Here is a 17,895-nt window from a genome sequence, read left to right on the forward strand (position 1 = left end):
CCGCCTCCTTTGCTGCTTCAGTGCAAGGTTTAAGTGTAAAAGGCATGATAAATTGTGTGTTTTTAAATGTTTGAGTGTTTTATCCTTTGTTAACCAGTTAGTTTGGTTGTAATGTATAAAGAACCAATTCTCAGAAAATGTGTGCCATATAAACAATTAAGTGCTTTAACCACAGGCTTTTGTAGATGAAAGATACAGGAAGCCAGTGAAAACTGAACAGAACAAGGTTTATATAATCAGAGCTGTGAGGATCCTGATAACAGAATTTTAATCTACTGATGATGATGATATAACAGGTTATACCTACAAACAGAAAGATACACAGAAGTCAGATGTTAATATGACAAAGTGTACACAAGATTGTTATCACCAGACAAGAATAAAGCATAAGCCTGACATAGGAGATGCTGTGGAGGTAGAAAAAGGCTCTTTATGTGAATTATGAATAAGAAAGAGAAGAAACAAAAATTATACCAAATCTTCTCACATGGTAAGAAAGGCCCGACTTATCATTAATCATTACCTAAGCATTAGAACAATCTAGATGTGAAAAGGCCAATCAGCCCAAATAAAGCTTGCCAATCCTACCCACTTAATTCTTCCAAAATAACAAATAACAAGTCCTGCTGTCTACCACACTACTTGGTTACTTCTTTTGTGTGTTTATGGTTCTCTGTGTAAAGAAAAACGTCCTAATGTTTGTACGAAATGTACCCTTAACAAATTTCCAACTGTGTCCCTGTGTTCTAGTTAAACTACTTATAATAGTCTTAAACCACTGTACTATATCCATCCAACCTCTTCCGCTTATCCGGGGTCGGGTCGCAGGGGCAGCAGCTTGAGCAGAGTTGCCCAGAATTCCCACTCCCCGGCCACTTCTTCCAGCATTTCCGGGAGAATCCCAAGGCGTTCCCAGGCCAGCCGGGAGACATAGTCCCTCCAGCGTGTCCTGGGTCTTCCCTGAGGCCTCCTCCCGGTTGGACGTGCCCGGAACACCTCACCAGGGAGGCGTCCAGGAGGCATCCTGATCAGATGCCCGAACTACCTCATCTGACTCCTCTCAATGTGGAGGAGCAGTGGCTCTACTCTGAGCCCCTCCCGGATGACTGAGCTTCTCACCCTATCTTTATGCGAAAGCCCAGACACCCTGCGGAGGAAACTCATTTCAGCCGCTTGTATTCCCAATCTTGTTCTTTCGGTCACATAGCTCATGAACTAGGTGAGGGTAGGAACGTAGATCGACTGGTAAATTGAGAGCTTTGCCTTACTGCTCAGCTCTTTTTTCACCACGACAGACCGATGCAGAGCCCGCATCACTGAGGATGCCGCACCGATCCGCCTGTCAACCTCATGGTCCATTCTTCCCTCACTCGTGAACAAGACCCCGAGATACTTGAACTCCTCCACTTGGGGCAGGACCTCTCCCCCAACCCTGAGAGGGCACGACACCCTTTTCCAGCTGATGATAATCAGGAGTGAAGTGTTCAAAATTATGAAGGGACTGTATTATATCCCTTCATAATTTTGAACACTTCAATCATGTTTCCTCTTAGTCTTCTTCTGCTTAAACTGAAAAAGCTCAGCTCTTTTAATCTTTCTTCATAATTCATCTCATGCAGCCCTGGGATCAGCCTAGTTGTTCTTCTCTGGCCTTTTTCCAGTGCTGTTATGTCCTTTTTGTAGCCCAGAGACCAAAACTGCACACAGTACTTCACGTGACGTCTAATAACTGCATTACAAAGCTCAAGCATAACCTCCTTTGACTCCACACAGCAGGGCGCTATATAATCTAACATTTTTTTAGGCTTCTTAATGGCTTCTGAAAACTGTCTGGCAGTTGATAGTGTTGAGTCCACTACGACTCATATATCCTTCTTATAAGGTGTACTTTTAGACCTCCCATTATTTTATTCCGACCTAATATTTTTACTTCCTACATGTAACAATTTACATTTCCTTACATAATTAAATTTCATCTGCCACAAATCTGCCCAAGTCTGTATGCTACCTAAATCAATGGATTGAAGATTATCAGCCAATCCACCTATTCTGGTATGATCTGCAAACTTAACCAGGTTGTTACTTATATACCTATTCAAATCATTTATATATATTAAAAATAGAAGCAGCCCTAGCACTGACCCAGTGGGACACCACTCTTAACATCACCAATTTTAGATAAGGTTACCCACACCATAACTCTCAGTTTTCTGTGTCAGAGCCAAATTTGTGCTCACCTGCTCACAACACCCTGAACTCCCACCTCTTTTAATTTGATGCCCACCCTCTCATGGGGCACCTTATTATACACTTTCTGAAAGTCAAGATAAATGATAGCATATGCTCCACTCCACTCCAATGATCATATCCTTATTCTGCTTCCTCGTATAATTCCAGCATGCTAGTAAAACATGACCTCCCCCTTCTGAATCCATGCTAACTGTTTAGTAAACTCCTGTTCTTGCCATGTGTTGCTCAGTCTTATTCTTAATAATTCCTTCCTTTAATTTTCCTGTGATGCATGTTAAGCTTACTGGCCTATAGTTGCTTGGATCTGCATGATCACACTTTTTATATAATGGGATAATATTTGCCATTTTCCAGTCCTTTGGAATTCCTCAGTGTGCAGTGACTTCCTAAAAATATGTGTAGAGGGTTTATATATATACACTGACTAAGCTCCTTAAATACTTGAAGATAAATATTATTTAATCTCAGCAGTACTTCGCCCTCTACAATTTCCAAATCATTCAGTACCTCCTTAGTAGTCCCTGTTACCTCTGGGTGGTAATCTACTTCCTCACATGTGAAGACCTCAGAAAAATGCGAGTTTAGAGCATCTGCTGTTTCACTGTCTGTATGTTTTAATTCTCCTTCACCATTCCTGATGCACTTTACCTACTCTTTGACTGTTCTTTTACTACTAAAATACTGAAAGAATCTCTCTGGGCCATCCTTCACCTTATCTACTATATTTTTCCCTAACTGTCTTTTAGCCTCCCTTATATCCTCCTTAATGGTTGCCCTCATGCTCTCAATCACCCTACGAGCCTGTCATTCTCCATCCATCCATCCATTATCCAACCTGCTATATTCTAACACAGGGTCACGGGTGTCTGCTGGAGCCAATCCCAGCAAACACAGGGCGCAAGACAGGAACAAAACCCGGGCAGGGCACCAGCCCACCACAGCCTAGGATTCACACTGGAGTTATTAGTCTTATACACCTGCTGCTTCTTTTTCAGCTCTTCATTAGCCCACTGCAGAGCTTTTTTTTTAATGTCCTACTAATTCCAATGTAGGCATGTTCCTGTCCTACAGTATATGTAAGAATTTTTAAAAACGTTCCACTCCTCCACGACTATCTCCACACTTAAAAGCTTATCCTATCTGCCTCATTCAATGAGGTTGGTGGAACACGACTGGATATCATTGAAAATAAATTTAACACAAATGTCAAAATAAATGGGTAAATTTTAGGAGACATTTTTCAGAACCTCAGAGGACCTTTAAATATCAGCTAAAAATGTTTTCCCTAATGGTTTATTCTTATGAAAGGCTTTTTACTAAATTGTTTACCTCTATTTACAAAAAACTTGCAAAACCACAAAGAAGGAAGTAGTGGCCTCCTAAGACATTCTCTGCAGAGAAAATAATAATTAGTTTACAAAAGACGTCGATGATACTTGCTTTTAATAATAGGTCCTGAAAGAATGCAATTTTTTTTATAGTAAAAGAGGTTTGGAAAAACAAATTTAATTGACAATAATCATCATCTGGGAATTTGAAATACATAGAAAAAGAACATAAGATGTTACCCAAGAGCCAGTGAAGAGGTGACCTTTTTGTATTGCAGTTAAGGAAGTGACTACTTTGAGCAAACTCTTAAGACAGCTTGACTCTTGTCCTTTAATAATGATTAATAATAACAAGTAACATTATAGGATAAAAGCATATTCATTTCTAAAATATCAAGTAAAAATGAAACGAAATATTATTTCCGATAACATAACTGAAAGTAGAATGGAGGACAGTGAAAAAAAAGAAAGTTATACTAATTTTTATTCCTCATGTAACCGATAAACAAATCCAAGACAAATATTTTGGATTCACAGGTTATACTGTATTAATATTAAGCTAACAGCTTACATGTTTTGCATCCAAAATACCAAATTCAGGTAGAATATCCAGAATAACCTCTAGTCTTAGAATGAAAATAAAAAATACAGAGTTCTCCTGTCTGGTGTCTTCTATTATTTCCCCTCTCTGATGGGGCAAAACCTGAAGCATCCATTTTGTGAATTTGTATTTGCCCTTCTGCCCTTGGTGTTTCTGGAGTTCTTATCCTCCACTTTTACAGAAGCCCTCATAGTTCACCACATAAGTACTGGAGTGCCACCCTGCAAACCACGCTGGTAAAGTGCCCATACTGTATATTGAAACAGTTCAAGGCAGAAAAGCTACTTTGACATTGCAGGCCTAACATAAAAAGGTTCAGAATGTATTCCAGTTATATATTATGAAAGTAATCAACAAATATTAATAAACTGAAAGGATTTTACACCGTAACTACTGGTCCCTCTTTAAACATAAAAGCAATGTCTACAATAGAAAATAAAAAATAAGTTTCAGTATATGACATTAATGTCCAAATGTTGGCATCACAAATTAAAACTTAAAAATCTCTAAAAAGCTAAAAAAAACAAACAAAACTAAAGACAAAACATCATATAATAAAAGGAAAATTACTCCCAAAATGAAACATCAAAGATTAATACAGAGAAACTACTGAGGTTGGGACCTTGGACTGCTAGCAGGGGCGCCTCTCTAATTTATAAACAGTAACTGGAAAAATGAAATGCAGGCATTAAATAAACCGCTCAAGGCCCTTTACCCCACTGTTGCAACAAAGAGCAATATTTACATATTGTATATACTGAGGCTTCAGAAAGTATTCAGAACCCTTGACTTTCTGCACACTTTACAGTGTTGTAGATTTAATTTTAAATGGATACATTTGCCATTTTTGCCCACCAGTCTACACTCAATTAACCCTAATGACAAATTGAAAATATATTTTCAAAAAGGTTTGGAAAAAATAAAAACAAAATGAAAAACTGCAATCTCTCTATTGTGTGAGTATTCCGGACCCTCAGGTGCATCCTGTTTGCCTTAATTATGCATAAGATGTGTGGAGAACTTGATTGGAGTCTAGGACAATTTAGAAAGGTGCACACCTGTGTATTTAAGATCCTAAAACTCACACTGCACATCAGGACAAAAAAAGCCACGAAGTCAAAGGAAAAGTCTGTAGACCTTCACATAGATCAGATTGTGGTGAGGAAGAGATCAGGGCAAGGCACTAAAACCATTTCTAAAGCTTTGAGTATTCACAGTAGCACAGATATAGAAGAAGTATGGAACCACCAGGACTCTCTCCAGAGTTGCCCATCTGGCCAAACTGAGTAATCGGAAAAAAGGGCATTGGGCAGAGAAGGGATCAAGAACCCAATGGTCACTGTAACAGACCTTCAGAAGTCCTCTGCTGAGATGGGAGAACCTGTCAGATGTATGACCATCTCAGCAGCACTTCAACAACAATGCATTATTGAAGAAGCAGTTTTCTAGGAGTTTGTCAAATGGCAGTTAAAGGACTCTAAGTGCATAAGGAAGCATTCTGTGATCTGATCAGATAAAAATTGTTTTTTTTAGGCAAATCTCCAAGAACTATGTCCAGCAAAGACCAGACACTGCTCATCACCTGCCTAATACCATCCCTACAGTGAAGATTGATGGTGGCAGCACCATGCTATGTGGGAGCTTCTCTGAGGCAGTGACAGGGAGAATAGTCAGATTTGGAATACGGAAAGGTCGTTGAAGAAAACCTGCTCAAGAGCGAACACAACCTATAGTTCACCTCTCAGCATACCAAACACATCAGGCATACAGCCAAAACCCGGACTTAACCCGCATAGAACATCTGTAGAGAGACCTGAAGATAACAGTTTACTGTTACATCCCATCCAATCTAATGGAAATGGAGAGAATCTGCCAGGAAGAATGGGATAAGCTGCCCAAATCCATGTGTGCAAACTTGTAGAGACTTACTCAAGAAGACTTGAAGCTCTAATTGCTGAATGAAGGGTCTGAATGCTACTATGAATTTATGATTTCAGTTATTGAACATAGTCCTAAATTTGCACAGATGTCAATGAATTAAATATTTGAATGAGTAATAATGAAATCCAAAACCAGCAAGCAGAAAATATATTTTGAAATCTGCAAGTTGTGAAATGAAATCTCCACTTAAAATCAACTGTAGCAGAAAGCTGCCTAAAAAGACAAAAAACTAAAATAAACAAATTCAACAATCACAAAATTAGAATAATTTCTTACATGACTATGGGATCAAAACCAAGAATCCAAGAATCAAAAACAGAAGCACAAAATCATGAAAAAAGAATCAAAGGTCAAAAATGCAGCACTGAAACTGTTGATCCTTCTTCTGCTACGGCTTATCTGCTCATGAAACCAGTACTCCAGCTCCCTAAACAAGAGGCCCTGCCTCCTTAGGACCCACTTATAAGGGGCTTGGCAAATGACAGAAAAACTAAATATACACTGAACATAAAAAATAACAGCAAAATTAATAAAAAATATACAGTAATACCACATAAATACTAAAACTAAACAAAACCAAAAACAGAATTAAAATAAAGTGAAAACTTTGAACTTGATTTTGATTTGAACTTGATCAAGAGCAGTAACCTTGGCTGTATCATAACAGGTAGTCACACATTGTAAACATTGTGACGTCTGATTGCATCTTAGCAACTTAGACAATAGGGAAGGATTACATCCCACCAGAACCAGAAAGAGTGTGAGAGTGTCGGGGTGCCAAAAGAGTAAAATGTTTAGTAAAAAAAGTAGCAAAAGAAAAAGCAGGTGCAATTCAAATGTGAGAATATTAAAATGGACTCGATTGTAACTCAGTTCTGTGAATTTTAATAGACTCAAAAATTTTGGGTTGGGGCTGGTAAGGATGTTAACAATTCTTGTGCCAGTGTAATGTGTAAATCACACACAAATCATAGTAAAGGATACTGATGATTACCATTAACAAAGCAAAACGAGGAAGATAATTTCAAAATTTTATTAAAACTGATGCTCAAAAAATATAACTGTCATTTAAATGTAATCATGTCAAATTTCCATTTGTGTCAGAAAAATTGGTCATATATACTGCCTTTCAAGCAGAATAAAACCCCAAAGGGTATTTTATATATACATCACAACACAACTTGTATAAAGACACATATTTATACAATAAGCAGAATAACTTTGGACACCACAATGGAGATATGTTGTATGGACTGAAAGTGAAACTAGTGCTTTATTATTAAGTGCTACAGCTCACTGTGCTGATTTGCCTAGAAAGAATAATTAAAAAAAAACAATTGCCAAGATTATGGTCTAATTGACTGGAAAGGAAAGCAAAGAGATTACAGCATGGTGCTGATTACTGACAAAAGTGGAGCCTAATAGAGGCTCTTGTAGAATTAAAACTATAAAAACTCTTTTAACATTTCAAAGTGAGCTCAAACAGACTACTGTTTGATCTAATGATTATTCTACAATGCAAACCGACATTTGAATTACTCAATTATGTCATTAAGTGAACAATAGTCTTGCTGCTCGGCACATTAACCTTTTTGCCTTCTTGCTCTGCACATACACAATTCACTTCACAGAAGACATTCTTTTTTTATATACATATTGTTGGCTGATTGGAGACTGATTGGAAGCTGGCCCTGTGTGAGTGAATGCTGGTATGTGGGTACATGTACCATATAACACACTATCACTGTATCCTGTATTGATTCCTTCCTCACTTACAGTTCTGAAAGGATAGACACCACCCACCTTTTCAGCTGCCCTGACTTAGATTACGAGAGTTAGAAGTGGATGGATAAATGTAATACAATAAATAATACAGGGTCACAAAACACATTACAGTTTATCTAATACTAGAACAACCAATGGCAATATGCAAAGATACTGTGGCTTCTAGGGGGTACTCATCCAACCAATGCTCAAAGCACCTGTTTGATTTTTTTGTAAAATCAGGAATTCTGGTCCCTACAACAAAATTAAATTTCACAACAGTACACAACTTTAAGTATTTGACATTTTGCCTACTGTGTGGATTAAATTCCCAACAGGGTGATCTCTCAAGGAAAGTTCTCACATCATCTGTGAATTAATGACAAGCGGTCTTCCTTGTAGTTTGCACTCCTGTAACCTCCTTAGTGTTATACTGTATTTACACCAGAAAAAACGAGCCAAAAATGTAGAATTTTGTTCAACAAGAAAAAGTGTTATAATATGTAACAGGAACATCTAAATACAAAAACATCAATAGAAATACAGTAGAAAAGGTATGTCTAGTGTCCCCTGCTGTACTGATGCAGATTTAGAACACATCCTTTGTGTGATTCGTCACTTTGCCTTTTTGTCAGCTACTATTGCACCACTCAGAAGGGCATATCACAGTAGGTTGGTTGTACAGTACCGTATCATGCATCAGTTTCACTTTCCATGTTAATGGCTGAAGATCAATTCCTATCATCACTATTGCATGATTCGAACAATGGCTTGGTTTCAGTTTGCTCTAAAACTGCCTTTATGGCTTTTTATTTGCAGTTGTGCTTTTTGTTGGATGCTCTACCCCACTCATGAATATTAATTACCTTAGACTGGCACAACAAATAAAATACGATTTGAGACACAAACATAACCAGATTGGTAAAAAAATATATATATTTATTGATGAATTACAGTATTCTAAACATTGTCACCTTCTATATACTCCCTCTCCCGATGTGTACACTGCTCCATGCGTATCTTCCATTGATTGAAACAGTGCTGGAAGTCTTCTTGCTTGAGGCTCTTCAACAGGCTTGCCATTTGTGTCTTCACTTCATCCATTGAAGAAAAATGTGTTCCCTTCAGGTCACTTTTGATTTTCCGGATCAACTAAAAATCATAGGGAGCTAAATCAGGCGAATAGGGAGGATGATAGAGGATGGGAATGTTTTTGTCAGTCAAAAGCTGCTTTATGGAAAAAGAGAAAATTCAGGAGAAATTTGACGTTGATACGCTGTTCGATATTTTCACCTGACATTATCATGGCAACTTGTGTAGCGATTGTTGTGTAAATACTGATTAGGCTATTCACAGGATATACCTAGCCAGTCAGCAGTTTGAGAGGGCGTGCAGGAGGGGATATAATTCTATGATTAATGTCTGGCCAACCCCCAAACGGTTTTTCCGGAAAGCCCCAAGCCCAGTCCGGTTATTTTTGTATCTCACCTCGTATTCAGAATCTTTTGCAGCATGATATTATTTCATCTGCTAGATGACAGCAGAATACTGTCCCAAGCACTTTCAGGGTTAAAAATGGAAAGCGGATCATTAAACGTCACCCCAGGTCTGGCTTGTGGTTTACCGTAATGAAAAAGAATTCCAAACCCAAGTCACGCTCAGTGTTAATGGCAAGAATATTAACATTAGTTGATGATTGGGTTGTCAAGTCACTCAATTAGATGGTCTGGAATCCAAGATGTGTTAGTTATTTATTTGTGCTTTGCATTCTTCCTTTTTTCTTTGGTTTAATATAGCCATTTTATTAATCTTTTTCCTTCTGGGTGTTTTCTAAGAGGAGAGAACAGGGGCTACCACTTTGCATTTATAAGCATTCAAATGTCACTTATCGTGCTTGTTCTGTTTTTTATTTGTTCTTTATGCGTTGCCATTTTCTCATCCTTGGTGACGACCTGAGAATTGCACTTGAGAGTATTAAGACTGGTGTGTTGCTTTTAGGCATGTGGGTGAAGTATTGTTATCAAAAACAAAACCAAGAGTTCTAAACTATAAGTGAAATCAATACAAAAAATGCAAGAAGTTCTTACCAAAATTAGAAGGATATCACCACAACCTAATGGAAAAACTACAAACCAAATCGAGAAGTAGAAAGCTACGAGTAATTAACCAGAAAACCAAACACTATAAGGTTTAAATCCATAATCTCAAACAAAGAGCCGACACTTGGTTTTTGTTATGGGTGCCACTATTTTATGCTCTTTGTTGTCTTGGCCGCTATGCAGTTGATAGGTAAAGTCAAAAGGAATTGTGCAATGTGTGAAGTGGTTCTAGGTATAAAGATCATCATGGGACACCTCCAGATTTTAGTTATGAGCATTTTGATTCATTTCATCAGTTTAATTGTTCCTAACTATCCAATTAGGCAAATCAGTTCATTTGATTTGTTTGAATCATCCATAATAAAAACAAAACCTTTTGGGTGTGAGGCCCATAAATGAATGCAAATCACGCTCAGTGTTAACAGCAAGAATATTAATATTCATTCAATTATTTATTTATAGTATACTAGCCGTCCCCCACAGCTCCGCCCACGTAGTAGTGAAACAGGACAAACTTTAAAAGTCTATCAACAAACAGGTATCGTTAGTTAAGTGGAGGCAAGGTACACTTCAAAAATGACCTGAGGTAGAGCGATTCGAACAGAGGCTGGCGTGTGAGTGATAAGGGCCCCACCTGGCTCCCCACTCCTGACGTCATGCTTCCCCATCTTCTTGGCCCACAACCTCTGTCTCAGATTAGTGATATTTATATATATATATATATATATATATATATATATATATGTATATCGCTCCTGCAAGCAAACAATGATACTAAGCGTGATGAGTGAAGTCACAAAATCAACTGGAATCTTCAAGCAAATTTAGCAAAAAAAACCTGATCTAAATCCATTAAGTAGTTCTCTCCTGAAAAGCAGACAGACATACAGACAGACAGACATCAGATTGTATATATATATATATAGAGATTACATGCTGATAATTCATATTGTTTAATATTAATTGTTTGAATGCAAGAAGCATGACAATATAGTGAAAATGACTATGAACAACAATTTCCATCCTTGGCTGCCCCTGCTGTAGATGCTTTATATACTCCATGGTTTCAGTTATTCAACAAGCCATTCAGGTTATAGATGTGGACTTAAACATCTATTCATGAAGCTACACTAAACCAGTAAATCCAAAGAAGCATCATTATTTTTCCAGCCTAGCAAGAAGTTGCTGCAATTGTGGAATCCATCTACACACAAAAAGAAAAAAATTCTACCACCACGCCACCTGGAAGGGACACTAGCATTTCAGCCAGCAATGAAAAAGGATCAACATTTAAAGAACATGAAAATATTTGCTTTCTCACCTTTACCCATTATATAAATATACCCAGGCAATATTGGGTACTTCAGCTAGTTAATAATAAAAACACCTTTGGCAGGTCAAACCTCATGGTCTGCTAAAAGGGTCTTGTGTTTCATTCATAATATTTACACAGTTCTGCAAATCATACAGCCTAGGCAACCACTTTGTTCTTTAAAGAATCTATAAAAACAGGTATGTTTTTTACGTTTCTTTTCTGTTGCACTATCATGCTGCATATTTCCACTCTCTTTCACATTTCAGCAAATGCTCCATGAGCCAATATAATATTTACAAGGCCCTCTTTTGACTGGATTCAGAGCTCTTTTGGTAGGGTTAAAAAGTAAGACCCGAATGTCCTCCAGTGGGGATTTGGAGTCTTATTTCTAAGCAGCACTTTGATGTGATGCAGCCAGTAATGAGCTTATATCCTGGAGAGAGATCTGACAGAATGACACTCATTGTTGAGCTGGGTGACTGAGCATGTGCCACACGCTGGAAGGCTAAATCTCAGTCCTATCAGAGAGATGATTACACCCAATCAGAAATGAAAGATCATTTGGGAGATGGCTTCTGAGGGCCCTTTGCTCCGAAGTTTTTTTTTTTTTGCTAACAACAAGTACAGAAATGGTTAGGTCAACTATATACAAAAAAAATGTAGGGCAAATATAATGTTAACATAACTGCATGAAAAAGGATGTATGCAGCAAACTTAGCAATAGCATTTTAAATATGTATTGTAGAACTTGAACCCTGGACACAGTAAGACACAGACTCAGAATGTCCAAAAGCACACACATTTATTTCTTCTTTAATTCCTGCACACCACACAGTGTACCAAACAGCCACACTAACAGTTCCTTTTATTCTGCCGCTTCTACTCCTTTCATCCTAAGCTTCGTCTACCTTCCACCCGACTCTGGCCTCCCAAATGGAGTGAGGCGGCCTACTTTATACTGCACCCGGAAGTGCTCCAGGTGTCTCCCGATTGACATCCGGCAGCACTTCTGGGTGTGCCAGAAGTGCGGCATGCATAGACTCCGGAGCTGTCCAAGCACCCCCTGATAGTGGCCATGGACCCCTGCTGGTTGAGCTGCTGAGCTCCAATTCCGTGGACCCAAAGTAAACCAAGCAGGCTGCCCTCTCGTGTCCCGGGGAGGTACTGCTGGTAGTATGTCCATTCCCCCAGTCTTCTCTTCAAAAGGGTGTCCTGTCCGGGCAAGATCCACGGCCGTCCATCACAGTATATACAGTATGTATTTACTAGGACAAAAAGAAACATGTAAAAATGTAAAGTATTTTTTTCTTTTTTCACTAATGCATAAAATTGAGTGTTTTTTTCATAGTTAACAGTACCATAAGCAAGTTTTGTTTTGAAAGAGATGCTTTATAAATGCAGCAAATTGCAAGACTTCCAACCCAAGCTGGTTCGACTGATTTGCTCAGTGTCACAGAGTCGGGCTAAAAACTGATGCCATCCTGTCCTATCTGCACTTCAAAGTCAAATATCTTAGCTTCCAGATGACAAAAGTGACTCACACTGACCAATTAAATCCAAGCCCCCAACATTTTCCTTCAAAATTGTTTCTTATTTACTCTGTTAGTCTTAATCTGTTCACTTACATTAAAATGGCAGGTCTTTTTTGACTTCTCCAGAAGCAGTGTTATTCAGACTTCAATCATTAATAGAGTCACACACTGAGTAAATAAACTTACTTTCTCTACAGTAATAGAACAGGTTAAAATCTAAGTGCATACAGAGGTATGCCATAAACTTGTACTTCCTGGAAAAGTGACCTTGGTAAAGTAGTGAGGCTAATGGGAACCCAAGCCCTAATGAATTCCATATAAAGACAACTAGTAGTATAAATACAAATATAACAGAATAGCATTGAAATTTCTAGTTGTAGGTCAGACTGACATTTTCCATTTTTTTCTATGGCTAAAACACAAGTCTTGGCTTGTAAAGGCCAGGTACAGGCACTCTTAATACCAGCTAAAAAGACTAAGTTTCCAGGATAGTGCCCCTCATCAGAATGCAGACTCAGACCATTATCTGCTTAGATGATTGATCCCAGATCAACAGAATCAACAACATCTGCCGGAGGCACTAGCTGGACACCCAAGTTCAAGCAAAGAGCTATAACCCAAAAATGAGTAACATTATTAGTCAGAACTATGCTAAACCAAAAGGATTGTCTTATGTAAAACCCTGATCATCAGTCTTCTCATCAACCTGGCTGTAACTTCTTCTGTATGCTAGAGACCTAATTGCTCATAGGGTGCGGTCATAGCAAAGTTTGAAGCATTCCCTTTACTCTAAAGGGCAACTGTGATGTACTAGAAGGGTAGAAGACTTGTCTATATTGGAGTTGAACAAGGCTGACGTTAGTCCAAACCTTGCTGAGGAATAGCAAGTTCACAAGCAGAGAGAGGCCTTATAGTTCAAAGACATGCTTTTGACTTACTAATGACAAGATCTCACTGATCACCAGCTGACCCAGCAGGTGTAACTTTGCTAGCAACAAGAGGACCAGCACAGTGTGTTTGAACCTAAAAGAGAATCTGTAGTACTGCCCGTAACCAAAAAATGTGTCAAGGCGCCGAAGGAGACAAGCTCCTAAGACAAAGAAAGAAAGTGTAATGAAAATTCTTCCATAGGTCTGGAGAAAGCCAACCAGGACATCAACAAAGCATTAATTAAATCAGACCATAAGAGCCTCTACTTTGATTCCAAGAACTATTAATTGTAACTTAGTAGTTAGGACAAAGCAAGCTAATGTTCAAGCTGTTATTAAGCTTCTTCTTAAATTCAATAAGAATATTAACTTGCACACGCTCACAAACAAACACTACTGGGTGGAGGTGGAGGTTTTGGTTAGCGTGCCAGAAAGACCAGAATTCATAATGTAGCCGCCTACTAGTCAGATGTGCTTGGTGTGTTTGTGTGTGTCCTGCGGTGGGTTGGCACCCTGCCCAGGATTGGTTCCTGCCTTGTGCCCTCTGTTGGCTGGGATTGGCTCCAGCAGACCCCTGTGACCCTATGTTTGGATTCAATGAGTTGGAAAATGGATGGATGGATGGATAGTTTTCCAATAAGATCTTTTCTTTTCCGCAGAGGAGCGGGAAAAAAAAGAAAGAAAGATGATGATGGCATGGATGCAGAGAGATGGTGTAGAGTGTTAAATGGGGGCATAAGAAAAAGAGAAAAAAATGGGGTAAAAAAAGCCTGTATTAAAGTCGAAAGAGAGAGAGCTATGAAAAAAAAAAGGAAAGTTTATTTTCTGTTCATGTTAATGTTAACTGTGCAAAGGCATTGAGTGGGTTTGGCTCACTGGAACGCAGATGAAAAGGGAGCTCAGCTTTGAGAAAAAGTGTCGGGTGGTTAAAACATTGTGGATGGCTTTTTAGAAGAAAAGAAAAGAGAAAAAGGGGATGCTGAATTTATCACACATCAAGATGAAGATACCTGTGTAGCTGAGAGATTCCTGTGTTTTATCGAGGATGTTAAAGTGGAGTGCGATAAAAGTTCCAGAGGGACACCGTGAGTAACCTGTAGATTTGTGTACTGCATATGAGCTTCAAATAAGTGTGCCAACAATTTTTTTTCATTTAATTTTTTTTATTATTGATTTCTAAGTATTTTTAGCAGTGAACATTGACTGTCATGTACAATGTAACTCAGACCAAGTAATTGAGTTAAGTTAAACTGTGATGATATCTCATGAGTGGTGTGTTTAATAAATGTGTTTGCTTTTTTACATATCCATAATTGTGTGGTTGTGCACAGATATGCAAATAAGTGAATAAATGTATATGTATATAATTGCATAAAAGAGAATGGGTATATTGTGTAACTCATTTAAGGGTGAGTGTTCACAAAGTATTACTTTGCAATATTCTAATAGCAGATATACATATAATTGATTTATCGGACCGGTTGGCTATTTAATTTAATTGGAGTATGTTAAATGCGCATCCCACCAGTGAAATTGTATCTAAATAATGAGCCAGTTTAACGGTGGGAGGACTACAATAAGTTAAGCCTTTTGTCTATTGGAGAGAAACAGATCTATTCCATTTCTGAGGGTATGTGCCTGTTTCGTTAGGAGGGAAAAAATTCAAATAAATTTTCATAATTTTCAGTTATATGTTATTGAATTCTATCTATCTATCTATCTATCTATCTATCTATCTATCTATCTATCTATCTATCTATCTATCTATCCTCATCTTTTATTATCCTTATGATATAAATAAATTGCATTATTTTGTTAATTTCAATAAACGGGTCTGGGTTATTTGGGAAAATAAGTCTAATCACATTCAAATCACAACAGAGAATGTGAAAGTGATCAAATGTTTTGTATTTTGTAATTGTAATTAAGTTGGACCACTTTACAGAGGCCAGTTTTAACTTTGACATTAAAATGCCTTTTTCTATTGATCACAGTCAAAAATTATTTTCTTAGGTACAGTATATATATATATTTCAGAAAAACATCTTGTCCAGCACTGTTGCAATATGTTTTTTATTGAAATGGAATTCAGCAGCCCTTCGTTCATTAGTGTTTCTGCATCATCCTCCTGCTAACCTATGTCAACAAGTTATGTGTTCCTTTTTTAATTGCCCATTCTATGAATACAATTTAAGGTTTTACTCTTGATGTTACTTGCACCAAATATATTTGGTTGTTTGATATTGCTTTCATATAAATCTTGTAGTGTCTTGAGTAAACCTCCCATATTTAACAAGAAAGCGAGAAAGCAGTAGCCTACAGGAGCATATGCACAAAGAAAAGTTTGTGTACATACTTTTCCATTTGCAAATTTATAAGATTTTTTCATATTAGATTATGTTTTTGTAAATTAAAATTTGTACAATGATTTTCATGTGCAATCAAATCCATGAAATTAAATATAAGATCTGTTCTTATGATCTTTTTATAAATGAGGCTCATTGTGTTTCATATATTAGTGGGACTAGCAGCTCTTAAACATGTCATCAAGTTCAGGGGATGCTATCAAGTAATACCTGAAAGATCATTCTCTTCTTACAAAGTGAACAATATGTGTAGAATGCCTTGCTGCTATTGATCATCTGATTCCAGATATGCTGTATGTTCAATTTTCATTGATAATTTACAGCTGTCCTTACCCAACTGATGCTATAACTGATTGAGCCATAGACTCTGAAAATTGCATAAAATAACTTGTCAGCTGCTGTACAAAACCTAACCATGAAGAAAGAAAAGTGAAGACAAGTGATACTAAAAAAGATTCTATTCAGTCTGTACCCAAGGACTGCTGCTTAATTTCAGTGTAAATACAATGCAACCATCATTCAGGGGTTTAATCGACCAAGTAATCAGAAGAAGTGGAGATAAGTGATTTAAAAATGCATGTTGAAAATGAATACATTTAATACAAAATAATAAATGCAGTCTTTTTAAATGAAAAAGTAATGAAAAACTAGTTTTTACTTAGGCATATTTTAGCTACATATTGCAGAGACAGTCACCAGCATTGCCTCTGTGGACCTTCATCATTATTATGGTCAACAACACAGAGTGTGAATAATGGCAGCAGAGAGTACCAAGTGATGGTGGCAGCTCCCGGACAGTAGGACTCAACTTATGAATGCCTTTGGACACGTCAAAGTGGCCCTAGATCAGCCTGTGGTGACAATTTGGGACAAATTGGTTGGACAAATATATGCATCATAATGTAATGTTCTAGAGAGAACAAAGTCAGGGAAGTGCTATATCAACCTGGAGACCTTGTGGTGAGTGAATAACTGCTCGATGTCATCAAAGAGGAAACATTTGTGTAAAAGATGTGGTTCTAGTCCTGTGGCAATGTGAACTACCAGTGGTACAAAGCCTTCAAGTAGGCAATGAAGCAGACACTGGATGTGGCAAATGCCACATACTGCGTTTGACTGTACAAAGAACTGGACACACCTGAAGGAGAGAATAAGATTTACTGCATGGTCAGCACATGCCATCATATGATACAGGATATCTGCCATATTAGGTATATCAAAGATCATGACCACCAGCTCCTAAAAGATCTGCCCACAATCCTGAGGTACTGCAGTACTTCTGGAGAATCTGCCATGAGGGTTTCTAGCACACACCAATCCAAAGCCCCAATCATGTTCTCATGTTAGTCCTCTGATCACCATCTCAGAAGCTAAAGATGATGTCAAGATGATAAGGAATGTTCAGGCAATTTTCCCTGATGACATCCTCACCTAAGTAAGGAAGAACCATGGCTGCTGTGGCACCATAATTGTTCAGGTCTCTGCAATCAGATCATAAACTAAGATGAAGTTCCACTAGTCTGGCAGAACAGTATGACAGTAAACACCTGAAAGGGCAGGGGCAATGTTACCAAATGCTGAAACCACTGAATGGTTAGTCTTTATACCATGTGATGAAGATCATCACTATAATGTTGAACCAGTGTGGCTTTGTAAAAGAATGTTTGACGATGCACACCATCTTGCAGTTTCAGGAATGGTACCAAGAGAAGAACAAGACCAATCATATGGTGCTTCTAGACTTGGCATGCTGTAAGTTGGCACGGCATC

This window comes from Polypterus senegalus, chromosome 14, assembly GCF_016835505.1.
Source record: "Polypterus senegalus isolate Bchr_013 chromosome 14, ASM1683550v1, whole genome shotgun sequence".
NCBI lineage: Eukaryota > Metazoa > Chordata > Cladistia > Polypteriformes > Polypteridae > Polypterus > Polypterus senegalus.